This window comes from Malaya genurostris, chromosome 2 (assembly GCF_030247185.1).
Source record: "Malaya genurostris strain Urasoe2022 chromosome 2, Malgen_1.1, whole genome shotgun sequence".
NCBI classification, from domain to species: Eukaryota; Metazoa; Arthropoda; class Insecta; order Diptera; family Culicidae; genus Malaya; species Malaya genurostris.
The window spans coordinates 192,139,147-192,161,271 of record NC_080571.1 but is presented as its reverse complement, the minus strand read 5'-3'; the positions used below and the strand labels follow the sequence as shown (position 1 = coordinate 192,161,271).

The window sequence follows — 22,125 nt, the reverse complement described above, 5'->3', positions numbered from 1 at the left end:
CTTCTTACGACATATTGAAGACAAACACGAGAAAGGGTCCTAAGTGCAAATGACAGTTTGTCTTTGTTTACTTTCTCTTTCGAGTATTACGGTTCAATTAGCAATCCTTCCATCTAACATTTCACATAGGATAATAGCAAAAACCATCAAATTTCGAAAGGCACTGTAGAATTTGTTGGAAAATACTGGAATTTACCGTAATAATTGAAAGAGAAAGTAAACCAAGAGAAACTGTCATTTGCACTTGGGACCTTTTTTAATGTTTATCGAGTATTGTCATACGAAAAATTCAAATATAAAAATGAAACACAAAAAAAAACGGTTTGAAAGATTTCAATGATGATACATTTATTTGAAAGGTTGATTCATGAAATTTTTATGAAAAATATTTGGTTTCAAAAGGACGGCGCTACGTGCCACACAGCTAACGAAACAATCAATGTTCTGCGAACAATTCGACAGTCCCACGACGAAAGGGCCTAACTGCAAATGACAGTTTCTCTTTGTTTACTTTTTCTTTCACGATTTACCGGATTGATTTTATATTTGACGCCTTACTCTTTGCAAAACTTTCAAGTTAAACTACAAGCTTTCGATTGATATTGGAAATTTTCAAGAAGTTGCAGTAATGGCTCCGTAATAATCAAAAGATAAAGTGAACAAAGAGAGGCTCTCATTTGCAGTTAGGCCCTTTTGTCGTGGGACTGTCCAATTGAATAATCAGCAGAAATGGTGATGTGAATTGGCATCTTGGATCGGATTGGATTGGCTACTTTCAAGCCAGCCGTGGGGGTCATTTGAACGAAATCATTTTTCATAAAAGTTTTATGAATCAATTTTTGAAATAAATGTATAACCATTGAAATCTATCAAACCGTTTTTTATTGCATTTTTAAATCGAAATTTTTCTTTGGACACCCTGTATAATTAGCAATAAATCATAATTTTCACATAATTTCAAACGGTTTTATTTTGTTAGATATTTCCCACACAATCACAGGTAATACCCTGTCGTTTGATAAAACAGCAAAGCATCACCTTGCTTTTTCATTAATGTACAAACACACCAACAAAATTATACTTATAGCCTGTTCGCACTATACCGGGACGATTCCTCATCGGCGATGACTGAGCTGCCGGCGTGTGTATGCATTGGAATCCCGGATCCGGGATAAAATCCATTTAATTGCCACCGTTATTCCTCGCCGAGTTTTTTCCAGCGCCGACGGTGCGAAAAACTCGGCAAGGAATGTCGGCACAACGAAATGGATTTTATCCCGGATCCGGAATTCCAATACGGAATTCCACACGCCGGCAGCTCAGTCATCGCCGATGAGGAAAAAACGTCCCGGATAGTCCCGTCTCGGTATAATGCGAACAGGCTTTTAAAATGATTGTCTTCGACAAGTATCACAGTGTTACTGAATTTCAACAACAGATCAAACGGGAAAATCTAAGAAGTTTGACAAAAACTTTACGAAACTATTTTCCTTTCATTAATAGTATTGTTCTAGTTTCCTATTGAATAAATAAATGAACCTTGTTTTGTGTCCTCTAAAAGAATATCATCTGTTCAGATACATTGGCACAATTTGAAATCTTTTATCTTAGCTAGCAACTTTTCCACAAAACATAAATTCAATTCAAATCAATGTTTTGATACATTCGAAAACAAAAAACATTGAAACAATTGAAAACAAATTACTCGCCATTATTTATTTGTACCTGTATTTATTTCCATTTTTCACGTCCTCAAATTTATCGAAAGAAATGCACTTTCCTTTTATTATCTCTGCTAGCACCGTATAGATCAAACCAGAACTCGAGTAAATTACTGGAACTATGAAAAATGTTAAAATCACTCGAAATACATAAAATAAGTTGTTTAACAAGAGCAAACAATGAAAAGATTTGTATGTTGCTCATATTTCTCTTTGCGACCAGCAGGGCTGCCAAAGAAAACCGGCGTGTCTGCTTTTCTTGTTAGAAAATTAGGGTTGTATTGACATTACACCGTTATACACGAAGCGTTTCTTTTCATTAGCATCCAGTTAAAATCTACACGAAGACGAAAAAGTACACGATACCGCAAAACTATCTTCTTTTGAGTACTTCCCATTTATCTTCGTTCAATTGGCACATTGCCAAAAAACTCAATTACGGGTAGCGATACCTGCAAAAGTAGTGTGACATTAAACATTTTTTTCTGCTATGATTTTTCGAATGAAATAGTCGAAAATTTCTTTATTTATTTACAATCAACAGACACAATTTAATTTTAGTTTTATAAGTTTTATTTAGACCCGGTTTTAACCTAATTATGACACAATTTGGTCCTAGTGATAATTCCTAATAATATTCAGAAAATTTGTACGTATTCTGCTTCGTGACACATTAAAATCATACCCAAAAGAAACACGGTTGAACGATCTCTGTAAACAAATAATAGAACCATTTGCGCCATAATTGGTACGTCGTATAGGAAGTCGAAGAAAAGCACTGTTGCGGAGAGCTCTGGGTCGCACATTAATATTAATTTCGTTGAACAAATCGGGACAGTCGATCCTACCACTGAATATATCTGCTATTATCAAAGCTTGTGATAATTCCCGTCGCTTTTGTAATGTGTCGAGACCGATTAATAACCCGCGAATTTCATAACTAGGTAGTTGATGAGGATCGGTCCACGGCAATCGGCGAAGAGCGAAGCGAACAAATCTGCGCTGTATTCGCTCAATTCTATGAGCACCGTTCAGGTAGCATGGGTTCCAAACTGCCGAGCAATATTCGAGAGTTGAACGAGCAAGCGAGCAGTAAAGTGATTTTAGACAGTGTATGTCTGTAAAGTGCTTAGTCATTCTCATTAAGAATCCTAAGCTACGGGAAGATTTAGCTACAATGTAACTGATGGGATGCTTGAATGTAAGTTGTTCATCAAAATGGAGACCAAGATCCTTAACGCTAGTCGATCTTCCCATCAAAGATCCATCCAGAAAGTATTCGACATGCAATGGCATTTTTCTCCTCGTGAACGTAATGGCCAAGCACTTGTCTGGATTTACAATCAAACGGTTACCTTTACACCAATCTGCGAAGATTAACAATTGCCGCTGGAGAAAGGCTGCGTCTTCTAAGTTGCGGATGATGTGATAGATCTTAACATCATCAGCAAACGATAAGCGAGGACGTTCCAAGGCAAAATTGACATCATTGAAGTACAGTGAAAATAATAACGGTCCGAGATGACTTCCCTGTGGTATTCCGGATGATGCGAGGAACTCTCCGGAAGTATGATCGTCAATTTTAACTGCTAAACGACGATTCCTAAGATACGACTGCAACCAACGAAGAATGTACGAATTGAATCCAAGTCTGTCCAATTTAGCAACCGTGATGTCGTGGTTGATTATATCGAAAGCGGAGGAAAGATCTGTACAGATAACGTTCGTTTGTAAACCGTTAGACATTGCATCAATGAAATAAGACAAAAACGATAGTAGGTTTGTGGTTGTTGAGCGGTTAGGCATGAAACCGTGTTGAGTATCGACGATATATTGCTTGCAGTGATTGAAAATTGGTGTCAGTATAACCTTTTCGAACAGCTTTGGTATAGCGCTGAGGGAAGTGATACCGCGGTAGTTGTTTATATCCTTTTTATCGCCTTTCTTGTGGACTGGGAACATAAAGGAAGCTTTCCATAAATTGGGGAAAACTTCTGTAGCGAGAGACATTCGAAATAATTTGCAGAGGGGAGCGATTACTCCACGCGAGCACTTTTTAAGAATAACTGACGGTATTCCGTCAGGGCCTGGAGAATTTGAGGCTTTCATTCCTACAATCGCCGTCCGTATTGAGTCTTCGTCAATATTGATGCAGTTCAATGAGTTATTAGACAGGGGAACATTAAGTGTCGCGGCAGCAATTTGTTGCTGAGTCAAGATTTCATTTGAAAAAACCCTAGAAAACTTTTCCGCAAACATCTGGCAGATTTCGTGTGTGCACGAACTAGTACGATCTCCAAAGTTCATTGACGAGGGTAACCCGAATTCCTTCCTCTACTCATTAACATGTTTCCCGAAACACCTTGGATTTGATTTCAGTTTTCGTTGTACGTTGTTCAAGTAGTTGGCATGTGCTTAACGGTTTTCTTGTACAAGTGATTTATCTGCACGTAGTTATTACGCAGGGAAAATCCTCAATGATTAGAGTACCTCTTTAGAGCGGCTCTTTTGGTCGTTTTCAAATGTCTCTCTTCTGCGGTCAGCCATGGTGGATACCGAGTCTGCCGACTCGATCGTTTACAAAGTAGTCGATTGCGTAGCTTATGACATTAGAGAACGTCTACACAGCAGCATTGACATCATCGTTGTCGAGAGCTTCATAAGAGTCGAGAGCTTCATACCAGTCGATTTGCGTCAAGCAGTCGGTCATATTGGTGTAGTCGGTTCTACTAAAATTATAGCAGATGATGTCCGTTAGAATGCAGGCGTTCTGTAGGCGATTCGAATCGAGCACGATGTATAATGGAGGATGACGACGAACAGAATTCACCAGAGGGAACGGTGAAGCACTGTGAAGAACCGTTTGCGCCATAGTTGGTACGTCGTATAGGAAGTCGAAGAAAAGCACTGTTGCGGAGAGCTCTGGGTCGCACATTAATATTAACTTCGTTGAGTAAAACGGGACAGTCGATCCTACCGTTGAATATATCTGCTATTATCAGAGCGCGTGATAATTCCCGTCGCACTTGTAATGTGTCGAGACCGATTAATAACCCGCGACTTTCATAACTAGGTAGTTGATGAGGATCGGTCCACGGCAATCGGCGAAGAGCGAAGCGAACAAATCTGCGCTGTATTCCCTCAATTCTATGAGCACCGTTCAGGTAGCATGGGTTCCAAACTGCCGAGCAATATTCGAGAGTTGAACGAACAAGCGAGCAGAAAAGTGATTTTAGACAGTGTATGTCTGTAAAGTGCTTAGTCATTCTCATTAAGAATCCTAAGCTACGGGAAGCTTTAGCTACAATGTAACTGATGTGATGCTTGAATGTAAGTTGTTCATCGAGATGGACGCCAAGATCCTTAACGCTAGTCGATCTTCCCATCAAAGATCCATCCAGAAAGTATTCGACATGGAATGACATTTTTCTCCTCGTGAACGTAATGGCCAAACACTTGTCTGGATTTACAATCAAACGGTTACCTTTACACCAATCTGCGAAGATTAACAATTGCCGCTGGAGAAAGGCTGCGTCTTCTAAATTGCGGATGATGTGATAGATCTTGACATCATCAGCAAACGATAAGTGAGGACCTTTCAAGGCAAAATTGACATCATTGAAGTACAGTGAAAATATTAACGGTCCGAGATGACTTCCCAGTGGTATTTCGGATGATGCGAGGAACTCTCCGGAAGTATTATCGTCAATTTTAACTGCTAAACGACGATTCCTAAGATACGACTGCAACCAACGAATAATGTACGAACTGAATTCAAGTCTGCCCAATTTAGCAACCGTGATGTCGTGGTTGATTATATCGAAAGCGGAGGAAAGATCTGTATAGGTAACGTCCGTTTGTAAACCGTTAGACATTGCATCAATCAAATAAGACAAAAACGATAGTAAGTTTGTGGTTGTTGAGCGGTTAGGCATGAAACCGTGTTGAGTATCGACGATATATTGCTTGCAGTGATTGAAAATTGGTGTCAGTATAACCTTTTCGAACAGCTTTGGTATAGCGCTGAGGGAAGTGATGCCGCGGTAGTTGTTTATATCCTTTTTATCGCCTTTCTTGTGAACTGGGAACATAAAGGAAGCTTTCCATAAATTGGGGAAAACTTCTGACATTCGAAATAATTTGCAGAGGGGAGCGATTACTCCACGCGAGCACTTTTTAAGAATAACTGACGGTATTCCGTCAGGGCCTGGAGAATTTGAGGCTTTCATTCCTACAATCGCCGTCCGTATTGAGTCTTCGTCAATATTGACGCAGTTCAATGTGTTATTAGACAGGGGAACATTAAGTGTCGCGGTAGCAATTTGTTGCTGAGTCAAGATTTCATTCGAAAAACCCCTAGAAAACTTTTCCGCAAACATCTGGCAGATTTCGTGTGTGTTTCCAGAAATACCTTGGATTTGATTTTAGTTTTCGTTGTACGTTGTTCAAGTAGTTGGCATGACAGTGCCTAAAGGTTTTCTTGTACAACTGATTTATCTACACGTAGTAATTACGCAGGGACAATCCTCCATGTTTAAAGTACCTCTTTAGAGCGGCTCATTTGGTCGTTTTCAAATGTCTCACTTCTGCGGTCAGCCATGGAGGATGCCGGGTCTGCCGACTCGATCGTTTACAAAGTAGTCGATTGCGTAGCTCATGACATTAAAGAACGTCTGCACAGCAGCATTGCCATCATCGTTGTCGAGAACTTCATACCAGTAGATTTGCGTCAAGTAGTCGGTCATATTGGGGTAGTCGGTTCTACTAAAATTATAGCAGATGATGTCCGTTAGAATGCAGGCGTTCTGTAAGCGATTCGAATCGAGCACGATATATAATGGAGGATGATGACGAACAGAATTTACCAGAGGGAACGGTGAAGTACTAATCTTTGGTGCGACATCTTCTCTACTTGAAAAGCAAAGATCCAACATCCGGTTATTTTCATTAACGACAGGATTCGACTGTCGAAGAAGGTTGAGGTTGTAGCCGTCGAGCAAGGTTGTAATGCCAATGTGGAAAGTGGAGAGCGCCGGATCAGGAAAGAAGAAGTCACCGGAACTTGTCTGCCATTTTATGCTGGAAAATTTGAAGTCTCCCACAACAAGGACTTCATCTACGGGTAGTGCATGAGTGGAAGAAATTTCTTGCAACGACTGTATGTGTGCATCGATTAGCGGTAGATCGCGGCATCGGTCCGGAGGAAGATATATCACACAAAGGTAGAGGGAAAAATTGACCAGTTTCAAACGCACACAAACCTACTCGACGCATTTTTTAAATATTATTCTCATGAATTCATAACTACTAACATACAAAAACATATGAAAATTGTATAAAAAATTCGATCATTGATAGTGACTTTCCGTGGTATATTCGATTCATATATTAAGGAGAAATCAGTTGTAAAATGAAAAATCACATACGAAGAAGTGAGGTTTGGAGTTATTTCCAAACTTGGCAAATTCTAATTTTCTATGGATGGATTTAGAGATTCGCTGATAAATTATGATAGATGTTTATTTAATTCATCTATCTACACTTTTAGTCGCCCGAATCAAATCTGTGTGTAAACTGATAATTTCAAGATTTTTGAATATACAGTTTTAAATCATACGTGCTACTGTTTCTGACTGGCGTTTTAGAGTGACTAAAACAAGATTCAGAGTGGCGAAATGGTAGCGCGTATGCACGGAATGCATAAGAACGCAGGTTCGAGTCCTGTCTCTGAGCGTATCTTTTTCCAAAAAATCATCTTTTCTGTTAGTTTTTCATTCATTTGGCTTCTCCAATATATGTTTCCGCTCAGTCATTGCAAAACTGAACTTAGTTATGGCGGCTTTACGTTAAACCAACTAAAAATTAATAAATCGTTTAAATCATAAGTTGGTTGACAACACGCGAGTAATAATTTTGTACACATATTTGTAAGGTTTTACCATCTGCATTCGTTCAAACTTAAGTAAATTGAAAAATTTGTCTGAAATTTTTATAGACACATGCGATATGTCAAAAGAATAACCATCACGCTGTCTCGTAGTGAACAGTTGATTGGATTTTTCAATTAGGTGGGAAAATTTTATATTTGCAAAATTGTTTTTATCAATTTCTTATAAAAACTGACAAAGTCCTAATAAAATCATTCCAGAAGTGGAAGAAAACAGTTTTTGCTTTGAGGTGATAGTGGCGATTTTAATTTAATGTGCAAAAAATAAAATTTATTTAGAAAGGAGCATTACGCTTGTATCAAAACATTTTTTAACTAACCTAACCAAATTTTACACATTACTGAATATTTTCAATGTTTAATCGTAGTTCTCATTAGAGAAGTTATCACTTTCAGATAATTTTTTTTATCCTACAAGCTAATTTTTACTTTTGATTAATATTTACATTATTGAAAAAATGGAAAAATCTTCCTTTTCTTAACTTCACATTTTATACGCAGATCTTGTTACCGCTCAATTGCCGGTATCGGCAATGGGCACCCATGGTGTGAAGATGCCTTTCTCATGTTACTCATACTCTCATACATATTACTATAGCATATTCGGAAAAACTATTCTTTGAATCGTGAATAAAACAAGAAAGTTTATTGAGGCACAAAACAGTTTTGAATAACAAAATTTATAAGAATTTCTCCCGATTTCTCCATCGTTGCTCAAAATGATGATTTGAAATTTTGAACACACTTCACCCTGTAGTTTTGGAAACAGAAGTAGGATACGGATGAAATTCAACAACAACTACTTTTTCTATTGTGAACCTCGATTGTGAATTCTCATTTGAGTATGTCAATCGAAGTCAATTGAATGAGTAGGAAATACACTGACAGTGAAGGGTCAGAAACTTCAATTTCCAACTCTACTTACTGCTGGTCAGAGGAGTTGGCACAACCTTTAAAAATACATCATGTTTGATTTCTGAATCATTTTAGAAATAGCACAGATAATAAATACACAGACTGGACAAAAAATATCAAAATCCAGCGTAAATTTCAAATTTGCTATACGTTAGATTATTCGCTGCGATCTTTCAAACGTTCAACTACGTTCCGGAATCCTGCATGTTATAGTAATATTCCAACTACAACAATTTGAACACAGTTCACACGATTTCCCTAAGTGTAAAAGATAACTTTATTTCCATGTCGAATAAATCTCACGAGAATTCGACCGTAATAATACAAAAATAAGCTTGTCATTTCAACCAACAGCAAAACAAAAATTTAGCGTTAAGTTAATGTAATGTCGCGATGTGAATGCAACACCCAAAATAGGATCTATCGCGGTGATATCTGCAAGTGTTCGCCACGCTGAATGAGAAGATTTCACACACGGTTCATATGTGGGCCAATATACCTGTTTTCTGTGGAAATGAGTTTTTTCTACCCACTCTCGGTTCGCTACCTCATATGAAACTGGGTAATGAAGCACCCAATTTTGGACCCATTATTGAGAAAAGGATATTCACACATTCAATGAGCTTTCCCAGTGGATCGAATAATCAACATAAATGAGTACTTATTTTCAACCATATACTCCTTGTTTGAGCATTCACGTAAAAATGATTAAAAAGGTTGACACAAGAAGTTAACGCTCTAAATTAATCAAACACTAGATCTCGAATAAATTCGTATACGCATTAGCAATCAAAACATATTTCGTATGAAAGATTTACATTCACAAAGATGAAAGTATTAAAGATTTACAGTTACAAGAATATTGTTTTGAATTTAAAAATACTATACAAAACTCTTTATTTATAGTGAATAGGACTTTTTCTAGTATTTGTATTCATTTGTCTTAGGTATATAGAAATCAGTTATTTCGATATTTATTGCTGGAAAATAAATAATTACAATTAAATTATATTTTACGGATATCTTCAGTAAAAACTATTATATGCAACCTGGGGGCTTCATTAAGTAAAAACCATTCAAGCGTAGAGGTTGTGTTTCGATTGTACTGGCTCGTGAGTCAACGGCTGCTACCGAGACAATTCTAAGCTTCAGGTAGTTAAATTGCTCATAGCAAAGGTAATATTCGGAGCGTTTCCCGACTGGAAAGCTAACAACGAAGGCCATCCCGTTCATACGCACAGAGGTGTAGAGACACAGAGTTGCGAGAGCATAGAAGTGACGAGTCACAGAGGTGCCATCGCATAAAGGTGCGAAGACGAAGGGGTGCAAAGGCACAGAGGTGCTAAAGCAACCCAGTGCTGATCTACCAGGTACCACAATTTGTACGCTGCGTAGGATCGAAAGAGACGACATATATCGCGAGGTGCTACACTACAAGCATCACATTTGATCGCCACCAAGAGCAAAAGCACTGTACCTGGGTCAGGTACAGGCAGCACACCAAGTTCAGTGGTGTCCACAACGACGGCAGAGCAACCGAGATAGCCGAAAAAGACAGAAGACTGCCAATTGGAAATCTTTGGATGAGCTTCACGTCGTTCTTTACGATAGAGGAACAGAGACAACAGCAACATAGTAGATTTAATTTAATTTATTTTTTTATTTTTGCCTTTCTCATATAGAAAGGTTATACAATCACTGTGAAAACCGACTTTTGAACCGAGGCCCGGAGGGCCGAGTGTCATATACCATTCGACTCAGTTCGTCGAGTACGCAAAATGTCTGTGTGCGTGTGTATGTGTGTGTGTATGTGCGTATGTGTGTATGTAACGTTTTTTTGCACTAACTTTTCTCGGAGATGGCTGAACCGATTTTCACAAACTCAGATTCAAATGAAAGGTCTAACTTTTCTCAGAGATGGCTGAACCAATGTTCACAAACTTAGATTCAAATGAAAGGTCTTGAGGTCCCATACAAAATTCCTGAATATTATTTGGATCCGACTTCCGGTTCGAGAGTTATGGGGTAAAATGCGCAAAAAAATGAAAATAATAAATAATTCACAAACTTAGGTTCAAATGAAAGGTCCTGTGGTCCCATACGTAATTCCTGAATTTCATCCGGATCCGACTTCCGGATCCGGAAATATAGGGTAAAGTGTGTTAAAAATTTTATACCATCACTGCAAAGAGCGAAAAACCGTAAAAAGTTTTCTAAATCGACCTCAAATCTTTTCCAATTGATAGTTTTTATCAGTAGACGGTCAAACAAATCTATTTCGATTATTCTTTTGAGAATCGAAGAAAAATAATTTTGAAGAATACCACAGTATTATATATGATAGTTTGATTGATATGAGAAAGGCATCATTACACCACTAGGTGGATTAAAACAGGTTTTTCTTAAATACTCCGAGAGCTAAACAGTATCCAGAGGGTACCACTGGGCCATGGATAGTCAATCTTCGAAAAAAAGAAAAGATTTTAAATTTGATGCAAATTACAAAGGATTTGACATCACATTTCTCTGAAGTTAAAGAAATATGTAAAGTTAACAGAGATAAAATTCGAGTTGTTGTCAACGACTTGAAACAGGCAAACGATATTGTAACCTGTAAATTATTTGCTGTTGAATATGAAGTTTACATTCCATCGAAGGAGGTGGAAATTGACGGTGTTGTGACTGAAGCAAGTCTGATAGCCGATGATTTTTTTTAAAAATGGAGTTGGTCGTTTCAAAAACTCCATGCTTGAGGGAGTTAAGATACTCGAGTGCAAGCAATTGTACTCAGCATCTATTGTCGATGGAAAAAGTCTTATCGTCCCTCAGATTCGTTTCGAGTAACATTTGCCGGATCTGCGTTGCCTAGCCATGTCTATATCAATAAAATTCGTCTTCCTGTTCGGCTTTTCGTACCGCATGTTATGAATTGCACGAACTGTAAAAAATTCGGGCATACAGCTACTTACTGTAGTAATAAGTCCAAATGTATCAAATGTCAAGGACCTCATAAGGATAATCTTTGCGATAAAGATGTTGAAAAATGTGTTTATTGTGGGGAGAGACCTCATGACGATCTTTCAGTATGCGCTGCATTTAAGTTGCGTAAAGACAAAATGAAGCTTTTTTTAAAAGCACGGTCTAAGCGCACATATGCAGAAATGCTTAAAACGGTCATACATGTCTTCCCTTTGGAAACCGAAAACGGGTTTTCAAACCTAGCGGAGCCAAAGGAATCTGACTCTGAGGGAAATAGTGAAGATACCTCGTTTGTCACTCCACAAGGGTCGGTTAAGAGGAACCAAACCACAAAATACCAAAAAAGACACCTAAAACTACACCTTCAAAAAAGATCCCCGTGTTAAAGCTAAAAGACCAAATTTAAAACCAAAACCTGTGCCTGTGTCAAATTCACAAACCAACCCAGAAACTAGCTCAAGAAAAGACAATTATCCAGTGGGCTTTACTGAAGTTTTCGGAAATTGTAGAATGGATTTTCGCAGCACTCAATATTTCTGAACCTCTAAAGACTATCATAACGGCATTCCTTCCAATAGCTAGACCTTTTTTGAAACAGTTATCAACTCAATAGCCAGTTCTTTCAGGTTTTGTATCATTTGATGGATAATTTATCATTCGCCGCAAATGATTCAATCACTGTCCTGCAATGGAATTGTCGAAGCGCCATGCCAAAACTTGATTCATTTAAAGTTTTGTTGCATAATCAAAAATGTGATGTATTTGCTTTGTGCGAAACATGGCTTACGTCAAACATAGCCTTAAATTTTAATGACTTTAACATTATACGTCTCGATAGAGACTCCCCGATGGCGGAGTGCTTTTAGGAATTAAGAAATGTTATTTCTTTTATAAATTAAGCATTCCATCTACTTCTAGTACAGAAGTTGTTGCTTGTCAAATAAACATTAAAGGAAAAGATATTTGCATTGCTTCGATATATAATCCTCAAAGAGCTCAAATTGAACAGCGACAGCTTAATGAAATTGTCGAAGCCCTTCCTGCTCCACGTTTGATTTTAGGAGATTTAAATTCCCACGGGATGATGTGGGGTTCCGTTTACGATGATAGCAGATAATCTTTAATATATAATATTTGCGACAATTTTAGCATGACGGTACTAAATATGGGTAGCATGATACGGATCCCAAGACCTCCTGCACGTCCAAGTGCATTAGATCTATCTCTTTGCTCGACTTTATTTCGACTAGATTCCACCTGGAGTGTATTTCCTAATTTACACGGTAGCGATCATTTACCAATTATCATCTCAATTAGCTGTGGTAATTGCATTGCTACTTCAGTTAGTATTCCATATGATTTGACAAAAAATATTGACTGTATTAAATACCAAAGTAATATTTCACGTGTCTTAACTTCAATGGAAGAGCTCCCCCACTTGAAGAATATGACTTCCTCGTTTGTTCGATTCTGGAGGCCGCAGAACAAACCAAACGATTTCTTGGTCCATCGTCTAACAAAAGGCCTCCAAACCCTTGGTGGGACAAAGAGTGTTCAGATGCTAAGCACGCGAAACAAAATGCTTTCAAGACGTTTTTAAAACAAGGAGGAGGAACTCCTCAGAATTCTGAAAAATTCTTGACTTTAGAAACCAAGTACAAGAGCATACTTCGGGTCAAGAAATGTAGCTATTGGAGACATTTTGTCGAAGGTTTGTCAAGAGAAACCTCAATGAGCACTCTTTGGAATACGGCCAGACGAATGAGGAATCGTAACGTAGGAAATGAGAGTGAGGAATACTCGAACCGATGGATATTTGATTTTGCGAGGAAAGTTTGCCCAGATTCTGTTCCTACGCATAGCATTATTAGGGAATCTTTTCCAAACAATGGTTCCATTGATAGCCCTTTTTCAATGATGGAATTTTCCATAGCACTCATGTCTTGCAACAATAACGCTCCTGGGTTGGACAGAATTAAATTCAACTTGGTGAAGAATCTGTCCGATCTTGCAAAAAGACGTTTATTGGAATTGTTCAACAAGATTCTTGAGCAAAATATTATTCCACCTGACTGGAGGTAAGTGAAAGTTATCGCCATTCAAAAGCCGGGGAAACCAGCTTTCAATCACAACTCATATAAACTCATTGCAATGCTGTTCGAACAAATTATTCTTCGACGTATCGACACTTGGGTCGAGACGAACGGTTTGTTGTCAGTTACTCAGTTTGGCTTCCGTAGGAATAAAGGGACGAATGATTACCTTGCATTACTTTCGTCTGACATCCAAATCGCCTTCGTTCAAAAACAACAAATGGCATCTGTATTTTTAGACATTAAAGGAGCATTTGATTCAGTTTCCATTCATGTTCTTTCAGACAAGCTCCTTCAACATGGACTTCCAGCGGTTATAAATAATTATTTGCACAACCTTTTGTCAGAGAAACGCATGCATTTTTCACATGGCGATTTGGCAACATTCAGAATTAGCTACATGGGTCTACTGCAAGGCTCATGCCTCAGTCTGCTCCTTTATAATTTTTACGTGAATGGCATTGACAGTTGTCTAGTAACCCCATGTACACTAAGACAATTGGCAGATGATGGCGTAGTTTCAGTTACTGGACCCAAAGCTATTGATCTGCAAAAACCATTGCAAGATACCTTAGTTAACTTGTCCGATTGAGCTGTTCATCTGGGTATCGAATTCTCTGCGGAGAAAACTGAGCTGGTCGTCTTTTCAAGAAAGCATGATCCCGCGCAGCTTCAGCTTCATATGATGGGAAGAATGATCCAACAGGTTTTGACTTTCAAATACCTTGGGGATTCCAAATGCACGTGGGGAGGACACATTAGGTTTCTGATAACAAAATGCCAACAAAGAGTAAACTTTCTTCGAACAATAACAGGATCTTGGTGGGGTGCTCATCCGGAAGATCTGATAAAATTGTATCAGACAACGATACTTTCAGTGATGGAATATGGATGCGTTTGATTTCGTTCCGCTGCAAACTCTCATATTATCAAATTAGATGTGAGGTACTGATTCCCCTGGTTATTAACCGTTGTGCACTCGAAAAAAAAAACACCTTTAACCACCCGAATGGGTACCCGGGTACCCATTTTTTTAAATCGCTGTAAGTTGAGCATTTTTCAACCGATTAAAGTAATTTTAGCACTGTTGGATTCAGGAACTTAAGCTCTTTGGGATTGGTACCCATAAAGATGGACATGGTGCTCCTGGTTCCCAGGAACCCGGATATCCTAAATGAGTTCCGACATCGAGGCATTTATACACGGATTTCACGTATTTTTGTAATCTTATCTAAGAATTGCTATATGAAATCAAGTGCTATGCTGAGTTGTTATGTTTATATATTTCAGGGGGCATCCGTTATGTACGTAACATAAAATTTTGAATTTTTCTACCACTCCTTTCCCCCTTTGTCGAGCATTTCTCAATCTTTTCACCATGTATTGTCACGTATTTTTGAAACCTCTCCCCCCTAAACGCGTGACGTACTTTATGTATGTTCCCTTATATACTTCACTTTCTTATCTTCAGTTTGAAAATTATTATGTACTTCAGGCCTATTGCGAGGAGCACGCAATACAATTTTTAATTCTGGCAACAAACATTTCGAAACATCACGAAGTTACTTCCCAAACAGTTTCGTTCTCATTTATATTTCCTTTTTTTCGTTCTATGAGAGTAAGTCCAGAATAGGCCAACTACCCTTTAGATGACGTCATTTTTCTACAAAAGGTTCATTTTGGTACGGCCTTTCTCAAATAGCTGGTTTGGAAAAGTTTCAAATTAGTAAATGACATTTATGGTGGAAAACACAAGTGTCGGAACATTCTACGGAAATCCGGATTAACGGGAACCAGAAGAACCTACTACAGCAATATACACGGCCATCGAAAAGTGGATAAATTTCTGAATTTACCCGTACTGAAAAAATTCAAATCGGATGGAATTTGCCTTAGTTACAAGCATTTTTATTTGTGGGTACCCGGGTACCCATTCGGGTGTTTACGTAATAAAAAAAATTTGAGCCCCCCCATTCGACCCCCCTTACTGTAAAATGAAAAGTCAAAGCATGAGAAGTTATGGTCCAACTAGTTCTTGGAATTGACCGAATTGCAGAATCTTAGTTTAAACCTAACTCAGAAATTTCTTATTTTGAAATTCGAAAAGGTACCCGGGTACCCATTCGAGTGCATAAGGGTTAATAACGTCGAAAGGCTAGTTGAGCTTCAATCTCAAACAAGATTCATGACAGTATATTTTAACCATTTGTCACAGGAAATCAACCCTTCGAGATGTATTCCTATCGGTGTCAGCCTCCGAAATGTCCCTGACTCAACTTTATTTTTCGACACATCCATGCAGCGCGAATTGCGTGAAATCCCGGAACACCTACGCTCGTTGGAAATCCCAAAAATATTTACAAGTAAGTTCAGGCATATTGACTCTGAGAAAACATTTTACACGGACGGATCACGAATTGTAGAGGGTACTGGGTTTGGTATATTCAACAATAATTTTTTTTTATTTAAAAGGTATTTTTATTCAGGCCTATTTGCGTACAAGCTTTACGTGGCCGAATTAGCCGATTTTTTAAATAATGTGTTTTTTGAAGTGGATCTCGTTGTCACTTTTTTCTAGGAGGAGAAGAGCTTCCACTTCCCTCCTGTGAGGGTTGAGGGGCACTTTGTTCGTGACTCGTCTCGTCATCCATCGCCGCATCGGTGGTTTTGTTGTTGATTTCCGTCATCTTTTCGTTTTCCTTGATGTTCGCAGTCTTGAGCTCGTTGCTAGTTGCTGTAGATGCGCCTTGTTGTACATTGGTTGCAGTTGCTGGTTGGTTTGATGGTGAAACAGGAGTACTACGCTCACTAGTTTCCATTGTTGAACGGTTGACCTTGTCTTTGGTTGAAGATGTCATTTTCGCAGTTTCGGTGCAAGGTTTACCGTAGTAGGTTGTTCACGAAACTGGCATGTAACCAGCTGATTTTCATAGGTAATCAGCGTTTTACACGAATGTGTCCCACCTTGACCACAAATGATGTAAGATGGAATTGCCTTACGTAGATGCATACGTACCACTCGCAAGCCATTCCGGATACCGGGGAAAAAAATCCGCCATACTTCCCTTTCGATGGAAAGGATTTCACCGTACCGCGACATATTCTACCGAACGTACTGATCGGTGACCTGCGGGGGGAGGTCATGCACGCGTACTTCTGTGGCATTGTCCACCATGTGTACAGGGATTTTGTATTTAATGTTATCACACTCAACGCTGTGCACCTCATTGTTAACCGAAGCGAATGCAATTGCATCTCTTTCACGTTTAAACATAATGTACACACAGTTAGACGCTTTGTTAAATTGAATCTCACTTACATTATTAGCGTCTAGATGCATTTGCGTCTAGATTTCATTTGCTGTTGGTCTAACCTTGCAACGCTTGAAATCTATACAAATTGAAATTGGTCTTGTAGGCCAAGATTCAGGCTTTGTTAAATCGTATTTGACCATTCCGTACACTCTATTGTTCACTGTACTGTATTGTCTTTGTTTCTGTTGTTTCGACCGTAAATGATTTGCGACCGTAAATGATTTTCGACTGCGTCGAGCACGAACTGATTCAAAAATAATGTTTCGGTCTCATTTAGGCTTCAAAAACATGCATCTGTTTATATAGCAGAGTTAGCAGCAGTTCATTATAGTTTGAGTGTAATCGTCACATTATCTCCAAACCATTATTTTCTTTTCACAGATAGTCTGAGTGCAATTGAAGCCATTCGCTCAAACGCTGCTGGCAAAAATGAACATTTTTTCTTGGGCAAAATAAAACAGTGCTTGAACGTCATATTGGATAATAATTATCAAATCACAATAGTTTGGGTCCCGGCTCATTCCTTCATTCCAGTCAATGAAAGAGCCGATATTTTAACCAAAAGTTGTGCTATTGAGGGTGAAATTTATGACAGACCGATTGCTTTCAACGAATTCGCCAAAGAACACTTGCCAGCTGGCAAGCTTCTTGGGATAAAGATGATCTGGGTCGGTGGACGAACTCAATTATTCCTAAAATATCGACAAAGGTTCAGGGGACTGGATGTGAGTAGGGATTTCATTCGTGTGATGTCCAGACTCATGTCCAATCACTACACGTTAGATGCACATCTCCTTCGAATTGGACTTTCCGAGACTAATCATTGTGCTTGTGGCGAAGGTTACCGCGATATTGACCATGTCGTTTGGACATGCGTGGAGTATCGTGATGTCAGATCTCAACTAATAAATTCCTTGCGTACCCAAGGTAGACTATCCAATGTCGCAGTTACATGAAACTTCTTTATTATTTCATTAAGTCCATTGGAGTTCCAATTTAAATTTTATTTTTTGTTAGACTGTTTGCTGTTCCATGAGTTCAACCAATAGCCAGCTATCTTATATTAAATAAAACTGATGAACTGATACAAACAAACCATTATGTACAATCATGTACTAAATAAATGTATTTCATTTAATGCAATTTATAATAGCAACTCGTTTGATAAAAACAGTGTTTAGATTATGTTTTAGCTGGTTCGTAGGTTGAGCAATTCGTAGAACCATTGCCTACGTTGCACAGCATAAATGATTATAACCGGTTGCGAATTCAAACAAACCTCCGAATATTATGCAAAAAAATACAGCCTTTATTTCTTCCCTCTATTTAACGAAAATCAAACGTTTATTGCTCCAATCTTTTTCTGACCGCTAACGGGTGGTTACTGATCACTTAGCAATTACATTCTTATAAGCTATCACTCTTCGCTTTCGTTCGTTCGCTCTCATATATAGTCTTACTTATCAAGCTTTAATGTTTTAGTACTAATGGTAGAGATGTTCAAAAAAAAAAAATAATAATAATACTAACAATAAATATATAATAATTTAGAGGAGACTATATAAGTGTAGTTTTTAGATTTAAAAAAAATTGAGCTGATCTGCGAACATTACTGCCCCCCTTGAACTAGCTTCAACAACATACATCGATAAAACAACATTACTAACAAAGCAACAACAATCAATTAAAAAAAATCTAATTTAACTAAAACTAATTATCATTCTGCTTCTCGCCTAACTTTCCTGGTTGATCGTTTAAAACTTCTGCAGATGGCAAAGGACAAATTCGGGATACGGGTCGTTTGTATATTCCATTGATGGGTTTCACGGTTACCACTCTTACTACGCCATCAGAACCGGGATGAACTGCGATGATCCTAGCCAAAGGCCAGCATAGAGGTGACAGATTGTCCTCTCGTAGCACCACGACGTCACCAACACGAATTGAAGTTGACTGATGATTTTTATTAGCGGTTTGAAGCTCTGTGAGATACTCTCTACTCCAACGCTGCCAGAAATGTTGAAACATTTGCTGGTAGTGGGCTAAACGATTTGTGGGAATGCTACGAAGATCTTTTCCAGGTAAGGCTTTCAGATCTGTTTCAGGTAAGACTTTCATAGAGCCTATTAGGAAATGCGCCCCCCGCATCTAAATCCGATGGATCATCAGATAGCGGGGCAAGTGGTCTGGAGTTCAATGCAGCAGCTATTTGTACTAGAAGCGTGGAGAAATTTTCAAGGCTGAGCTGATTAGTACCGATTTCCTTTTTCAATGATGTTTTCACAGAACGAACCGCTGCCTCCCATAGTCCACCAAAATTGGGAGCTCTGGGTGGGATAAATTTCCATAAAATTCCTTGTTGAGAAAAGTTGCGACCTATGCAGTTTCGGTTTGTCTCGTTATTCAAAATACCATATAGTTCGTGGTGCGCATTAGAGAATTTTTTTGCATTGTCCGAATGAATCTCAGTTGGTACTCCATGGTGTCCAATGAAGCGACGAAAAGCAGAAATAAATCCAACCGTCGATAAATCGCTAACAATTTCCAAATGTATTGCCTTTGTAGTAAAACAGACGATAACAGCGATATATGCTTTCGAAGCTGCTGCATGACGATGTGCAGGTTTCAAATAGAAAGGGCCACAGTAGTCAACACCTACAATTGTAAATGGTCTGCTACAAGCTGAAAAACATGAAGATTCATCGAACGCAAAGTGTGTCTAAAAGATGTATGCCACAAACGAATAATGTATTCAAATTTCAATTCAATACTGTGTAGGTCCCACCCTCCCTATGTCCCTTTACTAACTCTAGGGGAGTATGCCGCCCCGTAATACGGCATCCCTTCCTCTCTCCCTAACAACAAGACAATCGGCCACGTTAAGATAAAGCAAATGAGCCTAATAAAATTTTATTTGAAAAAAAGGCTCCTAAGAATTTTTCATAATTTTATTAAATATGTTACCCGATATTCCTGTTGTAATCATTACATACAAATTTATTCTGAAATTTAATGGAAATCCAGCAAAAGCAGTCAAATTATTTTTCATTGTGAGCATTCAATGTGCTGTCATTGATAACTAAGAAATTTTTTATGCTTTCTAATCATTAAAAATTGCTGCCGAACCCTTAAAAAAATTGTTGAACGAAACATGGGATGTTGGCCTCATCTCCAATGAATTGTGCATTATAAAACCTGTGTGGGACAATACGATGTTTCAAAACTTTTACTGAACTTCTCACTCAAATACAAAATTGAACATTGCCTTCAAATTTTCACTTCTTGAATCAGGAAAATCATGATGCTGAAAATCGTTACTAAGATTAGGGTTAGTCACTATATTTGATCAGGTATCGCACGTGCCAACTATGAGTTTTTTCATACAAGATGTAATTTTGAATTTCATGGTCGTCAAATGCTGAGATAACTAAGTCCTCACAAGTCCCTATCTCATGCCTCCCCGAGCGTCTATGTTGACATTTGGTCAATAAAACGGCGTCGACTGGGTGCTATCGCCTTCTGCGTTAGTAGCAGAATAAGAGGGTGCGAAATGGCTTGTAGGTTGAAGCCCATCCTATAGTGCAATGTTTATCATAGTATATTACAACATATAATTCTGTTGTTTATTACATCATGTATTATTATTATTATTATTATTATTATTTCATATATTATCGCCTTACACTATTTTATGTTATTATATACTATGTTGTATTGTATTATTCTGCATTGCATTATATCATATTATATTGTATTATATTATATTATATTATAGGGTTTATTATGAGTAGTACTACGTACCTCTGTGCGAAATATAAATTTGATTTCTTATAAGTTATCATTTTTAATGTAATCTTTTAACTAAATATCAAGGTCGTCACAAGGTGAGCTTGGTCCTCACTGGTTCCTGTTTCATGCCTACACATGTGTCTGTGGTGACAATTGGTCGATGGAATGCGTTGATGGCAGAATGAGAGGATGAGAAATGACATATAAATTCAAGTAATAGAATATCATAGCATATCGCAACATATCATTTTATTCATTCTATTATTTAGTATATATTTCATTGTACTATATTATATTGTTTTTTATGGTTCTATAACATTTCCCCGAAAACCATTCTCCAGAACATAAAAAACCGAAGCTTTTTCCCCAGAAATTTATTGCCCAGAAAGTACTAATCTCCAGAAATACAAACTCTAGAAAGTAAGAAAATCCAAAAAAAATCCCAGAATGTACCAAAGTCCAGAAAACCATACACTCGAAGGCAATAGTCGCTAAAACAGTATTATTGGTATAATATCGTTTGGCATGATGGTTATTTGGTATAATAGTTATTTGGCATAACAGATAAACATGCTGCTTAATAGAATTTGTTCTAATTTACTGCGTTTTTGAAAGGTCTAATGTGGCTACGCCTCATCGTTTTTAATAACCTGCTGTCCGACCTCGCTGCCGCTCGTTCGGACTTAACTGAGGGATAGCTCCTAGCTTTGGGTAATCCGGGCAAACGCACGCAACTAGACAGAGGTGATTTCTGCGGGGGCGCTGCCCCCCCGCAGTGGCCGGCGCTTCCGACGGCGGGTCGCCGGCGCACTCGCGGCCTTCGGCCGTCTCGACCTAAATCATCTATGACGAACAGAATATTGTGTAAGCATTGAATAAAATAATTATATAAAATGGTAGTGTGCTATTTACTACCCTTTATCACTAGACCGAATTAACGACAAAAGGTTAGCTTGCTACTATAAACTATATGCAGAAACAAATACCAAATTTAAAGAAGCTATGTTTGAATTTAAATAAATATAGCTAAATGATTCCATACCCGTTATATAATTTGATTATTTTTTATCAAACTCGTTATTTTCAGAACCCTCTTTTTCAGACTAACAAAGCTTGAAATAAGTATAGTTGCCTTGGAAATTACAGTTAATGAGTATTCACGAAATTTTCGCGAAAATTATTTTCGTTGGACTGGTTCATTCTAGTCAGGCGCGTACCCAGAAAAAAAATTCGGGGTGTGTTTTCATAATATTGGGGAGACCGGGGCTAAATCGGACAATTTTTAGAAATTGTAAAAACATCCATTGAAACTGGATTTTTATCGAAATCATTTCTACCGCGTCATCTCCAAGCGCGTTTACAAAGTC

General features: G+C 38.1%; 1 protein-coding gene across 3 annotated transcripts in view; it reads right to left on the bottom strand.

Moving 5' to 3' along the window:
• Nucleotides 1-22,125, bottom strand: part of LOC131432919 (E3 SUMO-protein ligase PIAS2) — a 60,402-nt gene that overhangs the window by 28,252 nt on the left and 10,025 nt on the right. The gene's annotated exons all lie outside the window — the stretch shown is intronic.